At 40.9% G+C, this 7,816-nt stretch overlaps 1 long non-coding RNA gene across 1 annotated transcript; it reads right to left on the bottom strand.

Moving 5' to 3' along the window:
* Window positions 1-106: 106 nt before the first annotated feature.
* Window positions 107-4,113, bottom strand: LOC143764310 (uncharacterized). Its single transcript, XR_013213148.1, has 3 exons — window positions 3,961-4,113; window positions 2,172-2,315; window positions 107-766 (listed from the first exon to the last, which is right to left on the bottom strand). It is a non-coding gene; the product is annotated as an uncharacterized LOC143764310 (long non-coding RNA).
* Between the last annotated feature and the right edge of the window lie 3,703 nt (window positions 4,114-7,816).

Genomic DNA, 7,816 nt, shown 5'->3' with positions numbered 1-7,816 from the left:
GTAAATTTCCTTGAAAAAAATGAAAAATTACTGCTACATTATTAAACTTAAAATGCTAACAAAATAAAATAACATTTTACAAATGGTGCTGATGTAAAGCAGACATGTGGGAACTAGTATTTATTAATCTCTTGCTGTGGTATGACTATCTGGATTAAAGGGATAATCATTCAAAGTTTGAAAATTGCTATTTTTTTAAAAAATTTTCTCAAATTTCTGATATTTTTTATAAATATACACAAAACATATCCACCTCAATTTACCATTATCATAAAGTATAATGTGTCACGAAGAAAAAGTCTCAAAATCACTGGGATTTGTTGAAGCGTTCCAGAGTTATTACCACATAAAGGGACACTGGTCAGATTTCAAAAATTTGGCTCCGTCACTAAGGGGTTAAAATCCATTTTTGCAGCAGATTTTGCTCAGGATTTCGCTTTTTGCAGCGGTTTTTGTGGCTTTGTGCCCATGTTCTCTGCGCCCATAGTGACATAATAAAGGACAGCTCTGTGTAAGGCAATTTACTGTCTCTAAGCACAATATATAATATACAGAACCAGGGCAGCGGCGTACAGGACTGGTAACGGGTCACTCTTCGGAGCGTGTGAATTAAAGAGATCCATCCCAGACTTGCCCATATTTTGAAATATGTTGCATAAGTCGTTTTGGCAGCACCATATGTACTTTTTCGATTCCCACGCGCTGACGTCCTCTCCGTTGCATTCTGCCGCGCTGGCGCATCCTTTGGTGGTTGTGACTTTGGAAACTGAAACGGTGAAGAACAAGTTAGGTTTATGTAAGACATGAATATAGGGCGAGGATTCTTTGTTACTAGGGTGTGCAGGAAAAGTTGGTATTTGTTATGGTAAATTCACGTCACTTTACTGAAATTGCTGCGAAACCCCTGCATGTTGCCGCCATTTTGGAAAAGTTGCTTCAATAGATGTAACATGCGAGTACTGCATATAGTTAAAGGGAGTTATCCAGCGCCTCTCACTTCCGGATTGGAGGGTGAGAAGTACTGCTGCTGATGTGGTGGCTATCGGCTGCTGGCAAGGCTTCATGCCCAAAAGGTATGCATCTGTCCCATAATTAGTATTGGACGCATGCACTTTTTATGGCAGAACCCTCAGTAGGTTAGGAAGTCAGAGGTGCTGGTTAATCCCTTTAAGGTATGTTTCCCTCTGGGATTTGCGGCACCACTTTACAGTACCATCTCTGTGTGTGGTATGAACCCTGTGACTAGATTCATGCTGCATAAAAACAACTGGCTGCATAAATCAGTGCCTGGCTGCACCATTGTAGGAAGATGTTTTGCTCTGAAAAGCCTTGGTGTTTCAGAGAAAGCATAGCTTGACGAACCTCCTTTACTCTCAAAAACTGCCAAAATCTGTGAGGGAATGCAAATTTAAGCTGTTTATTGAAGTCTATAGAGAGGGTGGAAACAGTGAGAGGCTGAAATATCATCTTGCTTTCTACTATGTGTTTTACCCTATACAATGATTGATTCACATTTACACTGCTCAGTACCACTATATTTTCATCCAGACTGCTTTCTAGTGAGTGGTGTTTTTTTTTAACCTGAGTGCTGAATTCACAGCTACACTGCTCAGCACTGCTGTATAATGTCCTCCATGCTTCTTCTTTGTGCTGTTTTATCTCCTACAATGCCTGATTCACACTTACACTGCTCAGTACTGCTGCATGATAGCATCCTAGCTGCTTCTTACTAGTAAGTGTTTTATTTCATACACTGATGGATTTACAGTTACACTGATCAGTACTGCTGTATATGATCATCCATTCTGCTTTTTTTTCTAGCAAGTGCTTTTTTTGTTTTTCCAATCCCAGTGCTTTATTCACATCTACACTACTCAGTACTGCTGTATAATGCCCTCCATGATGTTGCTTTTGAATATGTTACATAGAGACGGGAGAGGAGGAATCCCTCATGTCTGTGTGTGCGGTGTATAGGAGACATCATAGCAGCTACTAGCCCCACTAACTCAGAGACAACTGTAAATTACACATAGAGCCTGCAGAGGGGAAAACTGGTGAAAATGCAGGTATACAAATCATAATAGTGAGAAGCAATGTTATTCCTGCTGTTCACACAGGACAGTTTATTGCTCAAAGGCAGAATGCTGTGCACATGCAGCATCTATACTCACACATTTCCACGCCGGGGATGCCGGTTTTCTCCTGTGTTATCTTGCATAACGGCTTTTCCGCGGTGCAGTTTTCTGGTGGTTGCAGGTCGCACTCTGTGACGCTGCTGAACTTGTTACATGAATGGCAGACAAGGCACTGCCCTGCTAATAAAACATACATATACTGTAAATTGAAGACCTCTTTGATTCAGAGATGTCCTTACTCACCTTCTATCTTGGCTCCACCTACAGTATAAAGTGTTGATGCCTAACTTTGGAAATTAAACTTGTGTTATCCTGTGGTGCGTTATTTGTACCATATGTGACTGAGGAAGAATGTGTCGATGAGAAATTGGATGTCTATGAAATTTGCGGAAAAGTAAAGGTGGACACCTCTCTATCTACCAATAATTAATAGTCTAGCCGCACCCATATAGATAAAATTAAGAAATACATATCTCTGTGGATATAGGGGTGCACGTCCTTACCAGGGGATCCATCCCGGTATCCAAGTCCAAATCCAATGTAAAAGAGGGACAGCACCACAGCAGTTGTGAAAAAGGAAAAAATCACATTTTATTCCACCTCCTGCAACGTTTCGGTCCGCAGACCTTTTTCAAGCATGACATAAAACCATTCCAACCACCATTATATACCAATAATCCCGCCCCAACAATTGACTCACAGCCAATCGGACGGTTCAATACAAACAGATAATACAAATGACACCAGAACCATATAAATACAGTTAAAAATTATAACCCATGCACAGCCCACCACATATAATCACCACCCGCAGAGTTAAATCCTCCCTGATCGCTCTTTTAATACAAACTGTCCCCAAAAAAGCCAGATATCCGCTCCCCATTGGTGCGATCGCCAGTATACACAAATGGAGTGTGGGGAGCGGATATCTGGCTTTTTTGGGGACAGTTTGTATTAAAAGAGCGATCAGGGAGGATTTAACTCTGCGGGTGGTGATTATATGTGGTGGGCTGTGCATGGGTTATAATTTTTAACTATTTATATGGTTCTGGTGTCATTTGTATTATCTATTTGTATTGAACCGTCCGATTGGCTGTGAGTCAATTGTTGGGGCGGGATTATTGGTATATAATGGTGGTTGGAATGGTTTTATGTCATGCTTGAAAAAGGTCTGCGGACCGAAACGTTGCAGGAGGTGGAATAAAATGTGATTTTTTCTTTTTCACAACTGCTGTGGTGCTGTCCCTCTTTTACATTGGACCTCTCTATCTACGTCCCAGCCAACACTGGTTGTAGTGAAATCACATCGGTACAGACGTGTCCTTGCTCTTCTATCTTGGCTCAACCTATGATGTAAAGTGGTGATGACCACCTTTGGAAGTGTGTTACCCTGTGGTGCGCTATTTGTGCCATATGTGACTGTGGAAGAACATTTTGATGAGAAATTGGAGTCTACGAAATTTGCAGAAAAAGAAAGACTGGACACATCTCCATGTATGTCCCAGTCAACAATTTTGGTAGTGAAATCACATTTGTACAGATGTGTCCTTGCTCTTCTATCTCGGCTCCACCTACAATGTAAAGTGGTCATGATCAACTTTGGAAATGACATTTGTGTTGCCTTGCGCCGTTTGTGCTGCATGTGTCTGTGGAAGAAAGTGTCAATGAGAAATTGGAGTCTACGAAATTTGTGCAAAAGTAAGAGTGGACACATCTCAACCTACGTCCCAGACCAAGTTCTTCCAAATTAAAAACCAGTACAATTAGTCTCATTTCCCCCCCGCACTTACTGAACATTATACCACTCAGGAGTGAGTGCTCTTACCTTTCATCTGCCCCAGTATGACTAAGCAAAAAAACACTGCTAGATGCAAAAAGGTCTTCATGGTCCCAAGCAAAACCTTGTCCTTGTCTGCAGCTCAATGCAGCGTCTTGAGAGTTTGTCTCTGGGATGGATCTGCTTGCGGTTTCTGTAGTCTCGAGGTCAGTAACAGATGCCTTTAATACCCTGCATTGACGTGTCACCTGGCTCCTTACACAATACCTCTGTGATAAGAGACAGTCGGCATGTCGTCCGGTCAGTGTTTCCCAATTCTTGTCACACCTGACAAATGAATATTTTTACAAATGACTAAACATACAATATGTAAAAAATCCCTGCCCGGGTCAACATTTTACCTTGACGTTGAAAAAATTGAGACGTCCCATTTGATTTCAACACCCGCGGTTGCTTCTTGCACAAGACTTGAATCTGTGACCTGATGTTTTCAATGACAAAATGTCCTCGAATGTAACATGAAGCCCCGGAATATAAAATTAACATCCTGCGCCCCCTAAATCTAAAAAAATATATACAATGTGATCTGTGAATATCAAATATATGCTGTGCTCCCTGAATGTAAAATTAGCATCCTGGACGGAGCTGTGAGATCCTCTAGAATGGAGTGATGGTCGCGCATGCGCACCACTGCTCTACTGTCTAGAACTGCTGGAGATGGCGGACTACGACAGGTCCAGAGGGAATGAATGGAGCAAGGGTTTTCATGCTTGACATCTGGTCTATTCAGGCGCGTCTACTTTAATCAGTAAGGAACCCTTATCCTATGGATAGGGATAACTTGAAAAACCCCTTTAAATCCACTCCGTTTTGGCTCAAGTAACTGCAACAAAAACAGCAGGTACTGTATAATTCCAGCCTAAAGATGTTATACTGGAGTCAAAAAATATACTATGAAGCAGTGCCACATCTGTCGACGGGTCGTGCCTGGTATTGCAGATTTTCCTTTGGATTCAATAAGACTACAGAAACTGAGTTGCTTTTTTTTCTGCACAAAGATTGTGGAATCGGAGCCATTTGCCCACGCTAATACAATGGAGGCATGTATTGTTGACTTTTCATTTTTGTTATTTCGGACCGCTCATAACTTACCCTTTATCATTGCAGCTTTTTTAAGGACACATCATGCCGTGACATAAATGATAAATGAATCAGATTTATAATTAGTGGGGTCATACATTCTCTCAAATCAGCACACAAAATCCACGCATCAGAGTCCGTGACACTGTGTATCCAAAGTTTGGTCCTGCAGGGTCTTAGAAGTCCCCCCTTGTACTGTGATATAGTACAAAAATAAACTCACCCATTTGGATCATGTTCCAAAAGTGCCCTGCAGTCTTCCTAATGTCTCATCACCTGCTCTGCAGCTTTTTTTTTTGTAATCCAGCAGTCCTGGCCGTGCATTCGCACCGCTGCCTATTCCTTACTTTGTAGTCTTGCAAGATACAGAAACACAGATTCCAACACATGCGCTAAGTACTATCTCTTTTTTTCTTTAAGATCTACAGCGCTGGTCCTGGACATGCTCGATACCTTCCTTATGTAACCACATCCTGACCCGTTTTGTTGTTTGCAGCTTTTTGTTGGGAAACTACAGCCACCACTGCCATCCATCGACAGGATCCACACGTCTCCACTAAATGTACCATGTGGGCATTTGCAAAGTCCCACAGCCTGCTAAACAGATGGACACTGGAAAAGTAGCAGAAGGTGGATTTCTCTGATAAATATTCAGTAGAATTACACCAGAGCTGCCGCAAATACTGCAGGAGACCTACTGGAGCCCGTATGGATCCAAAGTACACCCAGAAAACAGTTAAATTTGGTGGTGGAAAGATCATGGTCTGGGGTTACATTCAGTATAGGCATGTGTGAAACATTTGCAAGGTGGAAGGCAATATCAATAGCCTAAAATATCAAGAGGTATTAGCTACCTCTTATCTTCCAAATCATAAAAGGGGTCAAATTCTGCAGCAGGATGGTGCTCCATCTCATACATCCATCTCTACAACAAAGTTCCTCCAGGCAAAAAAGATCAAGGTGTCAGGACTCTGAACATTTTTTGTTACCTTTTTGTGCATTACTGCCCTTTTCCAAGATGGCGTCTTTGGTCTCATGTGCACTGTCTTCCTGCTATAAAACTCCACCCCAGCCTTCAGTCTGTGCTAGAGTATTCTGCCTTGCATCCAGCTCCTGACCTCTGGTGACTCCCTGGCTATATACCTGCTCCTGTGAACCTGTGGGGTTATCCTGCTACTCTGCTCTGAGTTCCTGCTGCATACACCAGTTCCAGTAATCCTCCTTCATCTGCCGCTCGTGTTTGCTTCCATCTGCATTTGCTGGACATGTAAGCTGTTTCTGCTCTGCAAGAACCTGAGACTATTACCCAGACCTCCCTGGTTGAGCTAAGATATTATTTGAACTGCTTTATAAGCTTATCTATCTGTGTTGTGGACTAAGCAAGGACTTATTCGTGTCAAGTATCCTCAAGAATAATTGTGCTTCATAGACTTTCTGCGTGATTGCATTTTCCTCTGAAGTTTCCTATAGACTGCTGAGCTGCATTTGATGTTTGCACCAAGTGTTGTGGACTTGAGTTTCTCTCTGCACCTGTTTGAATCACTGTGTGATAATATAGACTTTACCACTTATAAAACTGTGTCCTGTAGTTGTCTTGTTCCACGCAAAGAGTCTCCTGAGTTATCCCCTATAATTATTACACAAGGACTGGCCAGCCCAGTCACCACACATGAACATCATTGAGCATGTTTGGGGTAGGATGAAAGAGGAAGCTTGGAAGACAAAACCAAAGAATCTAGATGAACTCTGGGAGGCATGTAAGATTGCATTCTTTTCTATTCCTGATGACTTCATTAATAAATTGTATGAATCATTGTTGAACCGCATGGATGCAGTCCTTCAAGCTCATGGAAGTCACACAAAATATTAAATATGACTAATAGCACCACAACTTCACTCACCAATGTTATACAACATATATTTGTATTTTACGTTAATTATTTGTTTGAATATCACATTACTTTCTGTGGGCGACAACTTTTGTCTTGCCAAAATCTGACCATTCTGTGTCCATTAACTGATCAATATTTCTGCATTGATGCCAATTTATTTTCTTAACCTAAACCACATTTTGGAGGGTTTCAGCTTTCAAAAGAATAATTTATACAACCAATGGATGAATTTAACATCAGGTTATAAGCTTTTATTTACATAACATGGATAAGCGACATAACCTCTGTCAGGGAGTGTATTATAGATTACTGTGGACAGGTGTGATATTTTTTGTTTTTGGTAATGAATGAGTAAAAGAGGGTAATTATCGGGGAGTGCTTTCTACGCTAAAGGACTTTCCTATATGTGTGTTTTCACACTAATTTTGACACCTTCCCAGCATTACCATACCAGTTCACAGCTGTCTGTTTTCCCTCAGCTGGTTACTAAACATGCGGGGGGACCTAACCTTTTTTTTTCATGTATTTATTTAATTAGCTAAATACTAGTACAAAAAACACACACAAAGCACTGGTTATTATGTATCTCACTGACATTATCTATCTATCTACAGTGGCTTGTAAAAGTATTCATCCCTTGGCTTTTTACCTATTTTTTTACATTACAACCTGTGTTTTAATATTTTTGTAATCCATTTTGTGTGAATCAGCACTAAAATAATGTAAGTTAAGGAAATAAAAATATAGACATAAATTAAATGTATAGGTTAAAATAAATAGTATTCATCCCTTTTGCTATGAAGCCCTTAAAATATTCTGGTGCAAGCAATTCACTTCATAAGTCCCATGCTAAGTGTCAGGACGTCCACCTG

Source organism: Ranitomeya variabilis, chromosome 4 (genome assembly GCF_051348905.1).
Source record: "Ranitomeya variabilis isolate aRanVar5 chromosome 4, aRanVar5.hap1, whole genome shotgun sequence".
In the NCBI taxonomy this organism is placed as follows: Eukaryota; Metazoa; Chordata; class Amphibia; order Anura; family Dendrobatidae; genus Ranitomeya; species Ranitomeya variabilis.
The sequence above is the reverse complement of the archived record's forward strand: the minus strand, read 5'-3'. Positions and strand labels throughout refer to the sequence as shown.